This window comes from Homalodisca vitripennis, chromosome 3 (genome assembly GCF_021130785.1).
Source record: "Homalodisca vitripennis isolate AUS2020 chromosome 3, UT_GWSS_2.1, whole genome shotgun sequence".
NCBI lineage: Eukaryota > Metazoa > Arthropoda > Insecta > Hemiptera > Cicadellidae > Homalodisca > Homalodisca vitripennis.
Genome location: NC_060209.1, coordinates 95,426,772 through 95,446,993, shown reverse-complemented (window position 1 = coordinate 95,446,993; position 20,222 = coordinate 95,426,772). Strand labels below are relative to the sequence as shown.

The following is a 20,222-nucleotide window of genomic DNA, read 5'->3' as shown; positions in this document are numbered from 1 at the left end:
TCAAGAAGGTAGAATACAAACCTTACCACTACATAGTAGTAGCGAGAAAGTATATCTGTTTTAGTCCATTATTATGATTTATACATTAAAAGTATTCTTTTTATTTGCATGTTTGTAATTGCATTAATTCGTACACTTTTGAATATGTCTGTAATCTTAGTTTATTCGGTAAACAATAAAAAAATTATTTAATTATGGTTCTACCTAACAATGACGGATTCATGAACTCTTAAATATTTCTTAAAAGCACGTCAACTGCCATAAACCGTAATGTTAGCTATATTACGCATTAATCAAGTTGTACAGGAGATAAGACCATGGTTTTATTATATTTTATGTTTTGTACTTTCTTATAGTAATTCATGAGAATTAAGAATGTTGGAGCCACATTATTATTTTTTAAAGTACAAAAATTAAAATAACATGCGTTATTATTCCATATTATAAATATTTGAAAAATCTCATGTAACAAGGTTCTAGTACTTAGCGAATAAAGAATCAGGTATAATTTGATCACAATATCTCAATTCCTTTTAGAGTAATTTGTAACAAGTAGATTTTTGGGAAACAAGCGAAACATACGTGGACAAATCAGCTGCATACAGGTTCTTCCGACTTCCGTAAAATCGAGTTTTCTTCTGCTGACCCTCTCACAGGTCCTTCATTGTTTTGTCAGCGAATAACACTTGTCTTTGATGTACGAGTACTATCTCCATAGCTTTAATATTACATCTTCTTCAGTCTAGTATCAGCACCTCCATTACTTTAATTGTTACATAGCCATAATTTAATTAAAGAATGGTTTCTGATATACCACAACTTCAATCTCCTTAGTGTTGTAAATATATTCTTCGGAAGGTGTGCCCATATTAAGTTGTTAAATGACTTATTTAGATTTTATGAGCATACAAAAAACCAGCTGATTGTCAGGGTAGCCAGATCATGAAGCACACATGTTATCCATGCCGAAATAAAAACAAAATATAAAGAAAACCAAAGTAACAATCAAGTAAAACAAAAAATCTGGATTTGTACGTTATATAACATTCTAATATTTTTTTCATACTACTCTGATGCTGTTTACCTTCGAAATGGAACAGAGAAATTATGATAGTTTGGTCAAATCCACTCTAGGAACGAAAGACGTAGCTAATATTACTCAAAATAAGTAGGCAATGAAACAAATAATATGATTTCTGACATTTACCATAGAATTATGTTACAAATGATATTACGGATATAACGATTGCAAATATCCGAAATCCTTTTATACTTTCAAATCTTCCATTATCAATAAAGAACTTTGAACGGTAATTCTAAGCAATATATGGGTCAACCTCGATTTTTCTCATATTACAATATAATGTTCCAATAGTCAATTAGAAAAGGAAATGACTAGAATTTCTTGCCGGAAAGCAGTTATAGGGAGCAGGCAACTCATATTACAATATAATGTTCCAATAGTCAATTAGAAAAGGAAATGACTAGAATTTCTTGCTGGAAAGCAGTTATAGGCAGCAGGCAACCGCGAGAATTACCTATTAGTGATCAGGGGCACTGACGTTATCTGGGCTTCAAATTTGGAACTACTCGAGTTAATTTTTTTTCTAAAAGAGCAAGCAGCGCGAAGCGCTGCGCAGCGGGCAATCATCGTGCGTGATCTTCGTCTATACTGAATTGATTCAGGCCAAAGGAATGACACAGATTCCTTTACCAGATTTTTACGGAGATTTTGTATTGGGCGGATTATATTGGTTTACTTTGCTTTCCAGCATGTAATTATGTGTTTAAAATTGTTTTAAATACATTACCTACATTATATTGTAATATGTAATAACAATTTATCAGAAATTTTTAATAAAAAAAGGATCACGCACGATGCCTGCCCGCTGCGCAGCGCTTCGCGCTGCTTGCTCTTTTAGAAAAAAAATTAACTCGAGTAGTTCCAAATTTGAAGCCCAGATCATGTCAGTGCCCCTGATCACTAATAGGTAACTCTAAGCAATATATGACCGTCTGGCGGTTGCCTGCTCCCTATAACTGCTTTCCGGCAAGAAATTCTAGTCATTTCCTTTTCTAATTGACTATTGGAACATTATATTGTAATATGAGAAAAATCGAGGTTGACCCATATATTGCTTAGAATTACTCTTTGAACAAAGCAGTAGGTAATGTTATGTTCTAACCTTGAAAACTTTACTTACCACTCTGTTGTTGTTTACCTTCGAAACAGAACAGATAAATAAATACAAATAACCTGGCCAGATCCACACTTGGTGTTACTAGTTCGTATAACGTTACAAGTGCACATGTGCACAGCTCCATAACATGGTGGGAAGTAAGATAGAGTAAGTAATGTTCTAAATGTTAACACTGTTTCCTTCTCTTTTCCTCCGACAATGAGCTGAAACGGGAAGTTAACTTGGCAATATCCGCTCTCATTGTACAAACAAGGTGGACTTGTGTAGGGGAGCCTTGAATACAAAAAGTACTAAAATATTGTAAGTCATTAGCATTGTCTGTACTATATTATTTCTGCTGACTGCCATCAGTGAGCAAGGCAAAGTATTCAATTTCGTATTAGCTGCTCACCGAATTTCATAAAACACAATAAAACGGAAAACCTTGAGCCTATATAAAACGGCGGTCAAAATTCATTACGTATTGAATTATTGCAAACAAAACATTATTATATTTTTCGTATTTACCCATGAAAATAAAGCCTGTTAATAGAATCCATTAGGGAACCTTATTTTTGTCGAAATGAAATGTTCTCTTCTAATATAAATAAAAACGACTATTCATACCCTTTTAAAACAAGTAATGGCAATAATATACATTAACTTAGACCGAATACAAAATACACATAAACATTACAAAATTTACCATCATTACAAAACATTTAAATTACTGGATATTACATACACGCGCAAGTACAAAAAACTAATCACCAAGTCTTACTGAGCTGCCTGGCTAGTGGAGGTAGGAGCTGATTACGTTGAGCTGCTTATCTACCCTCGGTACAGTTGGCCTACATGATCTCACAGTGATCAAACTACTAATGGCTCACGCTTTGGTATGAAACTAGTACAATGGTTAGAATAATCTATTCCAAGATATGGTATATAGAATTGTATCAGATACATATCACAAAGTAATCACAGAACAACGTTACACTGCCTGGCTAGTGGAGGTAGGAGCTGATTACGTTGAGCTGCTTATCTACCCTCGGTACAGTTGGCCTACATGATCTCACAGTGGTCAAACTACTAATGGCTCACGCTTTGGTATGAAACTAGTACAATGGTTAAAATAATCTATTCCAAGATATGGTATATAGAATTGTATCAGATACATATCACAAAGTAATCACAGAACAACGTTACACTACCTGGCTAGTGGAGGTAGGAGCTGATTACGTTGAGCTGCTTATCTACCCTCGGTACAGTTGGCCTACATGATCCCACAGTGGTCAAAACTACTAATGGTTTTAATGGTACTAGTATATATATACACACACACACACACATTTTCCTTTTAAATAACTAATTACTTATATGTATCAGTTCGCTGTGGCATCAAACTTCTTTTATTCAAGGCCTTAGTAAATGTGTAGTTTAGCGTGATATATTTTTATAATTATAAATTTATTGCATAATTAGACCTACTAAAACTATTATACTGTACGAGAAGAAATTTGTTTATTTTGCGTAACACAAATCATCAAATTTCCAAACCGAAACTTATATACAAATTTTATTGGATTTACCTCACCCAAACTGGCTAACACCGGTATCACTACAGCTTCTACTCTGATATTAGACTAACTGCTATGGCCTTTGGCCGTACCCATTAATTGTCAGTGCCTACAAAATAAGGTATTAGAATTAGTCCACTTGTGTTCAATAGAGCGAGTTGATGATGTTTGCATCTCTGAAAATTGAATATCATAGAAAATTTATCCGTATGTACCAAGTGATTTTATGGTTAATGAAATATGGTGGAGGAAAAGAATAAAAATGTAGGCGTGGGCATCTTTGTACGGAAATCTTTTGTTACACAGTATTTAAGTTACTACATTACGCTGCAGAGATGCGCTGTGAGCTATCTGTATAAAAATGTAGGCGTGGGCATCTTTGTACGGAAATCTTTTGTTACACAGTATTTAAGTTACTACATTACGCTGCAGAGATGCGCTGTGAGCTATCTGTATAAAAATGTAGGCGTGGGCATCTTTGTACGGAAATCTTTTGTTACACAGTATTTAAGTTACTACATTACGCTGCAGAGATGCGCTGTGAGCTATCTGTATAAAAAATGTAGGCGTGGGCATCTTTGTACGGAAATCTTTTGTTACACAGTATTTAAGTTACTACATTACGCTGCAGAGATGCGCTGTGAGCTATCTGTATAAAAATGTAGGCGTGGGCATCTTTGTACGGAAATCTTTTGTTACACAATATTTAAGTTACTACATTACGCTGCAGAGATGCGCTGTGAGCTATCTGTATAAAAATGTAGGCGTGGGCATCTTTGTACGGAAATCTTTTGTTACACAATATTTAAGTTACTACATTACGCTGCAGAGATGCGCTGTGAGCTATCTGTATAAAAATGTAGGCGTGGGCATCTTTGTACGGAAATCTTTTGTTACACAATATTTAAGTTACTACATTACGCTGCAGAGATGCGCTGTGAGCTATCTGTATAAAAATGTAGGCGTGGGCATCTTTGTACGGAAATCTTTTGTTACACAATATTTAAGTTACTACATTACGCTGCAGAGATGCGCTGTCAGCTATCTGTATAAAAATGTAGGCGTGGGCATCTTTGTACGGAAATCTTTTGTTACACAATATTTAAGTTACTACATTACGCTGCAGAGATGCGCTGTGAGCTATCTGTATAACAATATAGGCGTGGGCATCTTTGTACGGAAATCTTTTGTTACACAGTATTTAAGTTACTACATTACGCTGCAGAGATGCGCTGTCAGCTATCTGTATAAAAATGTAGGCGTGGGCATCTTTGTACGGAAATCTATTGTTACACAGTATTTAAGTTACTACATTACGCTGCAGAGATGCGCTGTGAGCTATCTGTATAAAAATACTTACTTTAATGAGACCATTGTTAGTGTTTAAAGATCCCCTAGTGGAAATTTAGAACATTTTTGAGAACTTGCAGCTTGCCATTAAAAAGGTTTTAAGGTTGGGACTGAATGTGATTTGCTTGACGACAACACTAATGGCATATCATCATTGTGGATGAAATGTTCTGACATTCGTCACTGTGATTCATTAGTGTCTACAAATAAAACAACGTTGAATCAAAATATAATCTTGAAGAATTATCGAAATACGAGTATATTTACTGAATGATCTTAAAAATAGACTGGGACTTCTCATGGGCATTAATAAATTTCACACTGTGAAGTCATTCAGGGGAAAAGGAATAAATTCTTAAAAAGGTAATTTAACGAACACCGTTTGTACAATTGTACGAACAATGTTCAACAAATTGTATGAACAATCGTACAAAAGGTAATATGTACATCGTTATCGTTATACGAAATTGCAATACACACTAAATAATATGAATAGTTATCCGTTACACGACAATGTAACAGAACACAGTACTATACTATACATCCACTTATATCCGTTATGAGTAACCACAATACACGCAGCACTGTATATATATATATATATATAATATATATATATATATATATATATATATATATATATACACACACACACACTGTAAAGTGAAAATTTTGGATGAAGCGTAGTACGGTTGGCAATCTTAATATTACACACACACACACACACATATATATACTGTGTCTGAGTGTGTGTGTTTAATATTGAGATTGCCAACCGTACTATGCTTCGTCCAAAAGTTTCAACTTTACAGTTCGTTACAGACATCGCGCATACAGACAGACAGAGAAAGATTTTGCTGTGTGATAGGCTTTCCTAGTTCTCAATCAATGAACTAACCAAAATCGCAACATTATACTTTCAAAGTAACGGTGCAAACATCACATTGTTCGTATTACTATATTGCCATCGCAACACGCAAAGAACTTACCGGACCTTACAAAAGTTTGTAGTGAGCAAATCATGCCATTATACTCGTGCTTTACAAGTATGGTATATACAATCGTAGAGGGGAGGAAATTCATGTTGAGCAGACGAGGAAGTTAGCGAGAACATGCAATGTTGTGGAATCTGAAAGGACTGATGACGGCTCAGAATTTAAATATCTCTTTATTTAAGTGAAATTTGTTGCATGCAACTTTCTCTTATGTATAAGTCTAAATACATAGTCGGAATGTAAGAACTTAAGAAATCACGTTAAAAATATGTCATGTATTCTCCATTTTGATATTTTGTTTAAAATTACGAGTTTGGTAAGGATAACGTACAATTCTACGAAATAAATGAATATTTAAATTAACAACACATATGTGTAGCTATAGCGATTAGTAGTACTGGCCCACTCATGCAAATACGTGTAGGTGTACTATATTGTTGTTGTCTCGTCTTCATGGTTCAGTGGACGATATAAACTGATGTTATCTATTACCATAGTTCGAGATATCCGTGGTAAGGACTAAGACGTCCATAATCTGGCGTTCCTGCAGGATACAGTACCTATGTACTAGGAAATTGTTACCACTACAGAAATGTTGTTAACTCGTTTGCATATACGTCGACCTAATAGTACATAAGTAAAATACTCTCTGGGTAAATGTCTAGTCACACGCTACACTCATGTAATGAATGAGGTGTAATAAATGATTGATTCTGTGTCTGTACGAGCGCCGTTTCTCGTACAAACAAGGTCGCCATCCGTGCGCCCGCTTCGCGAGTACCGTAAGAGGATTCAAATAAACCTATTACCGAGTAATCCTGCAGAGCTTGATGAGTCGTAAGGGTTGATTTTACTGCCGTGTCGTTTAAATGTCGGCTCTGATTAGCGTCATAAAGTAGCTCCTTAGTATGATCACCGAACTTAATGTTGGTCGAAGTTTCCAGTGCCGCGTCCATCGAACAGTTTCGTCTGACCGACAAAATAAGTTGAAATATAATTATTTTTTACTCTAATAATATTTATTCTCTAACTGATACAGCATGTACAACGTGCTGTGGTCGAATGTCAATGTCAATTATATTGTAGTGTATTTGGGTCTTCTCTAACAGAAAATGGTGGATGTATTATTTGCCACATATTGAGTTTCCTCCGACTTATCACTTAGATATTTCATAATAAAATTGTTGTACCGTTTAACGGATATCAGCCTGTATATACAGGGTGAGTTTTAAGTCCCTTCCCCCCTATTTTATTTTTAAACCGTATAAGTTAGGAGGTTTAAACTCCGTACATATTCGTTAGACCTAAATATCTTGTTTTTCATGGGTTCATTGACTCTCCACCTCCAATGGGGGACGGTCCACGAGGAGTAAGCCGAGATTCTTAAATGTAAGCATAGGTTGATATGCACATCAAATTAAAGGTCTCTGTAAGTAGAATACAATGCCGCAAACCGGACCTCAAAGGTTCATCCTAATGAAAATTACAGGGTGTTAAAATGTAACAAAATAGTAATGTGCTATTATCTGCGTTTTAATCGCGCAACTTTTTAAAAGTTCATTTCAAAACAATTTTTCTATTGCTGTTTATTCTTTAAAAGAAACCTTTATTTTGTTGTGTTTAATGATTTTAAGGGATCACTGGAAGTCCGAGATCTAGGAGTTAACTAAAGGATTTAATAAGAAGTCGATCATGTGTTGTGTCGCCTTGTAAGTATTTTATTTAAAGAATTGTTGTCTTACAAAGGTTTTAGACCCATTTATTTTTATTTCAACAGCGATTCCGGTTCTAATATTGTACGATTCCGATACTAGTAGGTTGTTACTTACCCTTTTATTGTAGTAGATGCTCAAACTGATTGCCTGTTACTTACTTCCTGACAGTAGTATAGTCTATTAACAAATTCACTCCTTAGACGGGTTATGATTCTGGTGTTACCTTCCTGCCGGCCTCAGTAATTCTGTTCCGAAGATCTTCCACACATGCGACTGGTGTACAATAAATCACAGACTTCAAGTGTCCCCACAAAAAAAAAATCCAGTGGGTTCAAGTCAGGGACCGTGCCGGCCATTCTATTGCGCCGCGTCGTCCTATCCACTTCTCACGAAAATGTACATTAAGGTAACCACGAACATTAAACATCGTAGTGTGGAGGAGCACCGTCCTGCTGGAACATTACTTCTTCTCGATTAAACTCCCCACCATTAGTGCGAATTGTATTTTCTATTAATGGATGAATATTATTTTGGAGCATATGTAAATTAACTTTCTCCAATTAAATTTCCGTCAATAAACAGTGGTCCAATCACGTGGTTACAAAAGAGACCTGCCTAAACATTTACTTTCTGGGAATACTGGGTATGATGTTCTCTGTGAACATGGGGATTAGAGTTATCCCAGTATCGGCAGTTGTGTCTATTCACTAAACCATTTACGTAAAATGTACTCTCATCACTAAAGCGGATATTATTTACGGTTGTTGGATTTGCTATAATTAGTCTATCCATAGTTTCACAGATCTGCAATCTTCTGTCCGGGTCATCTTCATTTAATGCGTGATGGAGCATAATTTTGTAGGAATAAAAATTTGTGCTTCTTCAGGGTAGTTATTGCTTTGCGTTGAGATACCCCGATATTGTCTGCTATTTGTCTCGAAGAGGTTTGAGGATTTTCCACAACTGTACAGAGGACCTCAAAATCAACTTCTTCTGACAAAGGAGGACGGCCTGAACGTTTTGCATCAATAACGCTACCAGTCCTCTCTAAATTTTGTTATTAACTGCCTTAAAATAGGTTCTGCTAACAGGTCTTTTCTGGATGGTTTTTCATTAAATCGTCTCATTGTTTCGTGGTAATTATTCCCAGAAGCGCCAAAAATAAACACCATGTCAACTTTTCTTGAAGAGTGGCGAGACATGTTTCTAACTTTAACAGCACTAAAACTAACAAGGTCAGTAGCCACACTGCAACTAACAAGGTCAGATACTTAATGGCCCAAGTAACTGAAACCAAACATAACAAGTCTCTGGGAATACCCAGATAACAAACAACTTTAACTTTTACAACGACACAGGGACTATGACAAAGATTACATTTAAAAAATGCAGACCACAGATCCTGTACAAAATTATTATTAACAAAATTACGAATTATCCTTTTATAATTCAGATTGTAGCACCGTTTCCAGCGTTAAAAGGCAATGTTAAACGACACATCACATGACCGACTTCTCATTAAATCCTTTAGTTAACTCCTAGATCTCTCGGGACTTCCAGTGATCCCTTAAAATCATTAAACACAACAAAATAAAATTTCTTTTAAAGAATAAACAGCAATAGAAAAAAATTGTTTTGAAATGAACTTTTAAAAAGTTGCGCGATAAAACGCAGATAATAGCACATTACTATTTTGTACATTTTAACACCCTGTAATTTTCATTAGGATGAACCTTTTGAGGTCCGGTTTGCGGCATTGTATTCTACTTACAGAGACCTTTAATTTGATGTGCATATCAACCTATGCTTACATTTAAGAATCTCGGCTTACTCCTCGTGGACCGTCCCCCATTGGAGGTGGAGAGTCAATGAACCCATGAAAAACAAGATATTTAGGTCTAACGAATATGTACGGAGTTTAAACCTCCTAACTTATACGGTTTAAAAATAAAATAGGGGGGAAGGGACTTAAAACTCACCCTGTATAGTATTGCGTGTATTGTGGTTACTCATAACGGATATAAGGGGATATATGGTACTGTGTTCTGTTACATTGTCGTGTAACGGATAACGGTTCATATTATGTTGTGTGTATTGTAATGTCGTATAACGATGACGATGTGTAGGTTCATGTAGATATGGTGTTCGTAAACTTACTTATTTATGAATTTACTCATTTTCCCTGAATGGCTTCAGAGCTAGAAATTTATTAATGTCCATGAGAGGTTCCGGTCTAATTTTAATACCCTTCAGTAAACATATTTATAAATACTCTTTAAGATTATATTTCGAGTAAATGCTTTTATTTGTAGACACTAATGAAACACAGTGGCGGATATCAGAACATTTCAACCAATATGGTGATAAGCCTTTAGTGTTGTCGTCAAGCAAAATCCCCTTCTACTTTCGAGGTTCACTCTTCTATGAAACCTAAAAGGTACAAGGTTTAGAAATACATATTTCTAAATATTGAGAATACTAAAATGATTTATAATGTCCTTCGAAGAAAATACTTTTGGTTTGTTGCCATTCTTGTTGGTAGGGAAATTTATGTAGTTTTACTTGTTTTCTTAGTGTACATCTTGGCTCCAAAATAAGTTAAAACAATCGCTTAAATATTATTCTGTGAACACGAACAGAGAGACGGAAAACTATTTATTTCCGGACGTGTATTACTCTGTTCTTATTTTGGTGCTCTGATCTATTGGTCACCTATCATGAGACATCCCAAGTAAAAAGGTTTTAATTAGAAACACGGCAGTCAGAGATACACAACTATAATGAGGAAAACCTGTGAATGAACTAAAAAACACTTACAGCTGACACGGTTTCTCAATATTCCTCAAGTGTCTCACAAGAGAGCGATATACGAGCTGCAACAACGAAATGATGGCATCATTTGTTACTTTTGGAAACTTGCAATAAACAAATGGTATAGAACAGCGCATGACCTTACTTGTGCTCGCCTTATGAGCTTTGCGATGACGGGAAAAATAGCGACTAGGGTAACACTTCAACAATATTTTATTATGACATGATTAACAAATATATATCATATGATTAGTATAAAGTATACAAAGCTGTAACATCCTTGTATAAGCTCTCGGCCAGTATAAAAGAGTAATATAATATAAAATATTTAGCCTACACTCAAAACTTGACTATATACAAATGTTGTCCAGTGCATGAAGGAACAGCTCAACTCTCCCTAAGATATCTATGAAATCCCTTCCGTCCACAGCCACTAAAAAGAAAATGTCAATTAGTATTACAATATTTTAAACATTTAGTTATTATCTATTTTTGAAGTATATTTATGGACATTGAAGACAATACTTATTCAGTTTAAAAGCAGGTTTGCTAACTATTGGACTAGACTAATTATGTAGACAAAATTAAACTACCACACTACCATAGCGAAATTGTAATTCCAAATATGGCAGGTCTGACGCAGTGATCCTGTACTACATCGACTAACGTTTAGTCAATTAACCTTTGGTGCACAATAAAAGATTACCTTCACACCAAAGTATTTTCTCCAGTCATAAAATAGAATGCATTAACATTTTCTCAACAGAAAGTGATATAGATGGCATATAAAATATTGCTGAAGCTCAAACATTGTGGTATACTTCAAAAGATTTAAGATAAGTAAAATATTATTGACCGTTGAAGGTTACTACTGTCTTAGCATTAATCTTAGTATTAAACTATTCCAGCAATATGCACGGAGGTGTATAAAATATCGAGATTGACTGAATAAAAGATCACATTTTCTAAAGTCTTTAATGTAATCTTTATGATTTATCTCAACCCTCTTTATCTCAACACATGGCCGTAATTGTTGTTACGCAAAGAATTTATTTAGATAAGAAAATTTGAAAATGTATTGGTTGAAAGATGCTTCGTTGCAATTTTAGAAAACAAATATTAATAATACAGCACCTATTTAGTAATGAACCGAAAATGGTAACAACAAAAATATTATCCAGCCGGCGAGCAGTAGACGATATTTGGATGGTAGGGTGCGAAAGGCTGCGTTCGGTGTTTTGCCGGTGTATTGTGGCCCGTGTGAAACCGGCCAAACATGACTCGACGACCACTCTCTCTGAGACTAAAGTGCGAGGCACTGTAATCTGCGAGAACATACCTAATAAAATACCAGGCACAAAGTGATCGAGGGAAACATTGAGAGTAAGGAACCTGTTTTACAGTCATGGTTCATGTTTCCTTGACACATGCGGTACTGATAATACATAACACAATACGTGTCCTACACTAAGAGTCCAGGTAACATTAGAATACAGTTAACAGGTATTAGAAAGCAACGTCAAACACTGAAGAGAAAAGACCTTATAAAGCAGCAAAGGTTGTCCTTTTACTGATTACTTATAGTCGTAATGTAATGATTTGAAAGCTTGGTGTTTTATACTTAAATAAGTTCAAAACCACTATGTAGGTTGTGATGACATTTCTGATATGTGTTTACGTCAAAAACGTGCTAATGGTTAAAAAGTATCAAAGGGGTTCATTGCTTTACATCTGAAGGGCTCGCTAGAAAGATAGCCAGGAGTTGATTGCAGGACCTATTGCTATTATATAACTTAATAGCGGTTCCTGGAATCATCGGAGATACTCAACTAAACACAGTTATTTGGCTCGAGGCCAATCATGGTTCGAGTATCTCGTCAATGTTATAATAACTATCTTGTAGGTGTTGATAAATCTGCCTCAACCTTTACCTCTAGAGCTCCTTAACATACTGCCCAGTAATCTTACGCTAAAATCATTTGAAAGTGGATTAGGACGAGATAAAATTACGTATTCCAAGTGTACTTGGTAGATAAGAAGGAGATAACATCTCGTATGTCAGATGTGCTTGGTGGATAAGGGGGGGAAACCATCATGTGTGTCAGGTGTGCTTGGTGGATAAGAAGGAGGTGTCATCACGTATGTCATGTGTTCTTCTTATACTAAACCCGTCACACACCAGGCATATCACGTGAGATGCCTTGTGTTTATAAAAATATTACCAAATTGTACAATAAACCTAAAAAATACTCACGTAAACTGAAATTTTTTTAAATGTTGTTGCACTCTTACAATATTACTGACTAGAAGTTTGCAAACACACGTATCTGTAACAAAACATCACAAAGACTGTTTTAAATAATTACAAATGGTATTATTTCATAAATATCCTATTTAAAGGAAATATATGGCTTATGTGTAAATACCTATAATGCATTTGCTTAAAGTATATGCACAAATAAAGTATAATTAATTGATGAAAGATCTTTCACTATAACAAAGCTGAGGACAAAAATGTATTAACTTTCAAGGAGTCTTGGGTCAGAATGGTAAGGTAGTATTAATAAGTTAATTCGTAATGCTACAAAGTATCTGTTTCATGTAATAAAAATACATCAAGTGGTAGATACTGAAATAATACTAACCTTATCACAATGCAGCTACGTGAAATAATATTATATCAGACATTACTTTGAAGAAATATTACACTAATGTCATTATAAAATCGAATTTAACCTTAAAACAAAGTAAGTTGTATCCATAAAATACTGATAAAAATGTAAAAATATTACAAGTTTAAAATAGTTTAAATTCTGACCCTATGGTTTAGTTACGAATATATTAATAATGTATTTATCTAAGCTACAGTACATTGCATATAAATTAAATCTTAAAATAAGAAGTACTATATACAGAATTTAACAATAATAATACCTTCCCTTGATTAATTTGAATCGTCAATAATAGCATGTTTTATTTATTTTTAGTCTAAAAAATTATATACAGTACTTTAGGTTTTCAACAAATCTTCATTTGTTATTCTTTTATAAACTTTGATATTCAGTATTAATAAGAAATCTTTAGTTACAGTATTTGACAATCTATTTGGTATCAAGTTTAGAATAATCGTGCTTGCTGTCACAGACATGAAAGTAAACGTATTTCATAATCTTGTTCCTGTTAACTGAATTTTACACGCATGATTAAACGAATGCTCATCTTGGAAACAGTGCCAAGGGGGAGGGGGTGGTCTAGCCCGACATAGCTATATGGTGTCTGCAGAACAGTAAAGGTCCCTGCCATAATTGAATGTTAGTAGTCCCGCTGTGACACACATTTGCCTAGAGATGCTGCGGAATAATCTGGTCGCTGTATTGAGAAGACCGCTCGTCAAAACCGTAAACAGATACATTACAAGGGCGAAGAGAACTTCTTAAACGCCAAAAATGCGTTTTTAAATTATGATGTTATCGGTTTGGCTGTCGATATTCATGCCATTTTAAACTTAATTCCTGAAAAATGTGCTCAAAATATATCATTGTTCAAATAAATATGTAACTTTACAATGTTATTGAAGCAAACTAATGCATTAGTGAAAATTCAATTTTGATCTAAAATATCATCTGTACCGAAAGAAACTTTCATTGTGAAGAATCGTCTTGAAGTGGAAATGTTTAATAAGAAAACACGATAGGATACAGAAAAACAACACTCTTCATCGAGACAAGAAACGCTAAGTAAATTATGGAATATTTAACTCAATGAATAATAAACTACAACAGCACTTTGCTATCTAGAACGATGATATTATTATAAATGGCTGTGAGAAGTCTTCTGTAAGATAATTATAAAACTGATTGTCCAAACCATAATAATAAATGTATAATGTTGGTCTAATAAATATTTACATTTGCAATGTTTGAAGCGAACTAATGCATTAGTGAAAATTCAGTTTTGATCTAAAATATGATTTGTACATCAGGAAAGAAACTTTGATTGTGAAGAAACGTCTTGAGTTGGAAAGGTTTAATAACAAAACACGATAGGGTTCAGAAAAACAACACTCTTGATCGAGACAAGGAACTGCTGCAATCTTTACGCTAAGTAAATTATGGAATATTTAACGCAATAAATAATAAATTTTGTTATCTAGAACGATGATACTGTTAGAAATGGATGTGAGAAATCTTCTATACAATAATTATAAAAAAACGAAAATTATCCAAAAATAGACTCTCAAGAGAATAACTTATTCATTTACGCCACTGATACGATGACAGCCCCGATTGTGTCAAGGAAGGCCGGTTACACAACTTCCCAGATATCACGCTGAATATCTCCAATTAAATAAATGTTTTGGTTACTTTTATTAGGGTTACAACCTTGAATAGGTACTTGGCTGGGATATAAATACCAAAAAACACAAATACCATTAAAATCTTACCCTCGTCAATTACAGTAGCTTGATTCACGATTTTAGCATCGTTTAATGTGTGAAGTATTGTGCAATCACTTTATGTACAAGCAGATTGTGAGCAGATTTCAAACCAAGTGTATTGTGACCAGTTTGTTCATTTTATGAATGCTCCAATACTTTCACTATTTCATTATTGTTAACCTCTTTCATTAAACTAGATTCATCTAAATAAGAGGGGGGGGAAGCACACTGTTCGTCTCCGATGATTTAGGACACTACATAATCAGTCTTACCATTACTCTAATATTCACCCAAACCGATGTAGAAGAATGTCAAGGTTTTCACAAATAGTACATTCCGGTAATTTTTTGGCTTTGCAAATTTTCCTAGAGGTGAATTTCATTGAGTTTCTTCCATCAATCGCTTAAAAAAACTACTACTTAAAATCACAATTTAACTTTCTATCGACTTGTCCATTTACACCTGCCTCTTCGTTAAACTGACTGCATTTTATTATTTTGTGAATGTTCCTGGATTTAGGGAAAGTTTTACATTTGTGGTCACACAGGGACGATAAATATTTGAATTGAAATGAAAATATACCTTATAGGGGACATCGTGAGGCATATTTAAGTGACCCTAGACCATGTTTTATCGCCATTTAATAAGCGTTTGGAGAATTCGTTAGCCATAGTACACTTTATACTCTCATCAAATATAATTGCACATTGAAATTTTATTTACACCTTTGCAGTTAAACCTACGAGAGTTGTCCATCCTTTTAACACGTATCAAAACACATTTTGTGATCTGTTACACGGGTGTTTACTAACCTTCCGGCAAAATCTTGAGATTTTGTTTTTCGTGTTAAAACAACGTCAAAACACAGTATAACATGGTTTGGAAATGTTTAGTTTACTGTCTGTCTGTATGTGTTTTAAAGTTTTCATTTTTGAGTTAAAACCACATTACATAGAAACATTTCAAATTTTGCTCAGTTTTAGCGTTCTTATAGTTTCAGATCAAGAAAGGAATTAATATTTTTTTATCATGTGATGTTTCAAGATGGCGGGCATATGAGGCAAATATGTGAATAAAACCGAAACAGATAATGAATTTAACCTATAGAAAAAATCTATTTCTAGCTGAATATCCTATTGCTTTACATAGAGGAGATTCGCATCAGGGAAAAGATTTATTTATTGGTTCTAGTTAGGAGAAGTTGCTAAATTACTTAGGACTCAGTTAACATGTTTATCTCTCAGATATTGGAGCGGATATTGCGGATGTCAACAAACAAAATGTAACTTTCCACCTCCCTGATCTTGACAGGTCGGCAACTACTTATACTTGTACAACCATTGTACATCTGACATTGTCTCTGCAACATGAAATACGTTTTCTTAAATATAACTTTGGAATTTGATTTGTTAAATAAAGACATTTTTTGTATGATCAATTAGCAATGGTTGATCGTTCACAGTAACCTATTGTGATTGTATTCTGATTGTATTCTTAATTGAAGATGTAATAATTAGTTCTTTGTTTGAAGTTTATTTTTGAAGATGGAAGGATTAATGAAGGAAACATGATTTTCCGGACATTTGCCATTGTTTAGTGAAAAAAAAAAAAAAAAATAGCGTTTTGTTTAGATTAAATGCATGTTATAGAGATACACGTTATGTGTACATAGAGTTGTTGTGATACCTGACTTATGCGTACCACAACGCTCTGGTATGATATGTTTATTTTAACCTAGAATATTGTGGATTATGTTAGGTATCTACCTCAGAAAAAGATCAGATTGCAGGTCTCATAACGTATTATTACTGATTTATTGTATCAATGGACGATGAAAAATGTCTGAAAAGTCCTAATATCTTTAGAGCTCTTCCATCGTCAAAAACAATTTTTAAACACACAATAACAAAATTGATCTAAACATATATATTTTTTTATTTTACATTTTTCAATGAGATGAAATCTCACGTAAACGATGTAGTACACTTTACAAATAAAATTAAGGAATTATTTTTTGGAATAAATATCACAAAGCTATGAATAGTTAGTTGGGCTGATCAAAATACTCCAAGAAAAACAAATTTAACAGAGTAAAACTGTTACTCTTGCGACTGATGAGGCTAGAAGAAGCTAAGTTGGGAAAGTTACAATAACATTAATGCTTATATAGATGGCTGGTATAGTAACAGTAATACTTCAAAACATATTCACTAAATTGACAAGAATTAAAACAGTTCTAATGAAACGCTGTGCATTTTATTATCACCGCGTTTCTTGTAAATATTTCTTGAAAATAACAATTTTATATATATATATGTGTGTGTGTGTGTGTATATATATATATATATATATATATATATATATATATATATATATATATATATATATATAAAGAGACCGATTCTCTTTAAGCTTTATTCTGTCCTTCCTCATGGGCCACTAGCCTGTGTGAGGATCTTATCAAACAGAATAGAAGGGAGAGTTAATACAGTGCAAGAAGGATGGTACTGATTAAAACTGTTACTGTCACAGGATTTGGAACTGCGTTATCTCTAACTAAGACCTAAAGTCGGACACCTTAGATAGCTCAGAATCGGCACTCTAACCAATGATTGATTAATAAATTATTAAATTAATTATTAACCATTATTTTATCATTATAATTATTAACCATTCAGGGTAACTGAAAACTGATTTAGTGTCAAAACCATCTTAACTTATAATTATAGCCGTGTTTTGTCTAAATATTTTTACAGTTGTATCTAAAGATTAAGTTACAAAATATTGATTAACAAATATTTGAAAATAGTGTTATTTTAAATTTGGCACCATTTTCAATATTGGTGGAACATAATTTTACAAAGTAAGCAAATGTTATTAGTTCCTAGATTGTACTTTACTACCTCGATGAAATCATTACATAAGTCAATATTCTCAGTATTTGAAATATTACAACAACGAGTATTATCGTTGATTACTATTCTATAAGAACATATTGTTGGCCACTATTTGGATTGATGTAATTTTTCAAGCTATTTCCCCCTGTATACAAATTGTATGATTGTAGTATGATTAAATTACGAAATATCAATATTAGAAAACATTTAAAGAAGAAAATAGAGTAAAAACACAGATTTTTCTTGAATTGAAAAGTTGGACCGATGTCAATTCATTGCATTGAGCCAGCCCCTCCCATCTAACCCCCCTGGGAAGAACGAGCCACCCCACCAGGATGAGCCACCCCCTCTCTAAAAGAGCGCAAGCACTCAGTAAAAATAAATGAGAGTAGTTAAAGACAGTACGCTCTAAACTCAGTGCCGCTATGCTCATCCCCTTGTACTCCAATATCTAACAAGACTGAATGTTCCAAACTCTATTCACATTCTTCAATTCTATAAAATTATTAACTAGAGTAATATATAACACTATACCTTTATAATAAGTGCAAACCGATTTAACAGAATATCATAGGAACCAACAAATTGTAACGAGAGAGTTATCACACAGACGGGCAGTTAAATCGACAGATTGCACTTTTACTCGTTTACTACAACAGCATTACCTTTCTTGGACTAAAAGGAACCTATGTACCAAGTGTCACGTCTCTTAGATCTTTCGATAAAGAATTGTCGTGTATACGGATATACAGGCAGATGCAGTGCTATTTAACATACTGATCCCCAATGAGTGCAGTTATTCCCTAGGAACGTACTTACTACGTTCAAATCTTTAGTAAATATCCACCAATAATCGTCGCAAAAGCGTACTGACAGGTGCAGGTTGCCGGTTACGACGGTTATAGCAAGGTAACCGAGTAAAGCAATTTCGAGCGTGGCTGCTGCTTGTACTGGTAACCGCTAACCGATCTTGTCCTTGCAAGCAGCCGGCCGGCTGGCCCTTGGTGGTGGTTCGGAAGTCACCTTTCAGCCATTGATCCCAGGTTAAATGTCAGAAAGGGATTCTTGTAAAATTATTATATTCTTTTCTATTATAATTATACAAAAATTGAAGGGAATAAGACATGCGTACAACCTATAAAGAGCAGAGCGTTGAGACTGTATGTTATGTATTTACGTTGTTTGGTTTCAGAAATTATTAGAATATAGGACAGAATATTTGTGTAACGCATTTATAAAGTGTAAGCCTGTACGGATGTATTAGGTATGTGTTTATACACATATATATATGCTTATAATTGGAAGTGACGATGGCTGAGCGGTCTAAGACGTTGGAATTTGAGTCTGAAGTAAAGATAGGTTCCATTGCTGTGTGTGACCGTTGCACTATTTATCACGACCATTGAGCTTGTACTGTTTTGACTCTTCCCTTTATTCTGTTTGATAAGCTCTTAGTACAGGCCAGTGGCCAATGGGGCCGGGCAGAATAAGGCTTAACAGGGGATCTGTCTTTCTTCAGAAAAAAATACAAGTTGGAAAAGGATTTAACTAAAAACCCTATGCACAAAATTTCAAATGTGTAAGAGATTTATATCAAAAGTAATCGCACAGGCGGACGATAAGTGTTTATTTTATAACTTACAATGGGAAGCGGATAGACGATATGGAGTGTTACATTACCGCTTCGTTATACAAACATATTAGTTAATTTATTTATGTAAGAGCCGAGACTGTCTTGATGCAGAATTCACATAGACAATCTACTTTTTAATTCCAAACAACTAAATCCCGTATCCTACTTCCTTAAATTTAATATACAACTTGACTGTTAAAAATTGTAATTTAGATATCTTTAAGGGTAATTTACACCATCATACGTATCTATAACCTGAATGCGCGCTTAATATAAAACTATATAACGTACGCAATATTCAGAATTGGGCGGATATTAGGAAATTCTTATTCCTTTCAGCGCAGTATATTATAACGATCTTTTAGTGCTATTTATGTTTATGCTCTCGTGTGGTTATTTTTTGCTTGATAATCTTATATTTGTTACTTATTGCGTGGCATACAGAATGCTCAATTACAAGTATATATTTTTTATTCTGTTAAGTCTGGTTGCCATCTCAGTAACATAACATTTATGCTTACCTATTAGCGACTGTTATTTAAATTATTTACAAAAGTTTTACTATTATTATCTTTAAGTTCTTCCAGTTTTCATATTATTAAATTGTATTTGTATTATTGCAGTTT

General features: G+C 34.1%; 1 protein-coding gene across 1 annotated transcript in view; it reads right to left on the bottom strand.

Moving 5' to 3' along the window:
* Nucleotides 1-10,823: 10,823 nt before the first annotated feature.
* The window catches only part of LOC124358685 (neuropeptide SIFamide receptor-like), a 41,590-nt gene continuing 32,191 nt past the window's right edge, over nt 10,824-20,222 (bottom strand). Inside the window, exons 5-6 of the mRNA XM_046810987.1 lie at nt 12,883-12,955; nt 10,824-11,061 (exon numbers count right to left, since the gene is read on the bottom strand). The gene's annotated coding sequence lies outside the window, so the exon portion shown is untranslated. The remainder of the gene's footprint in view (nt 11,062-12,882; nt 12,956-20,222) is intronic.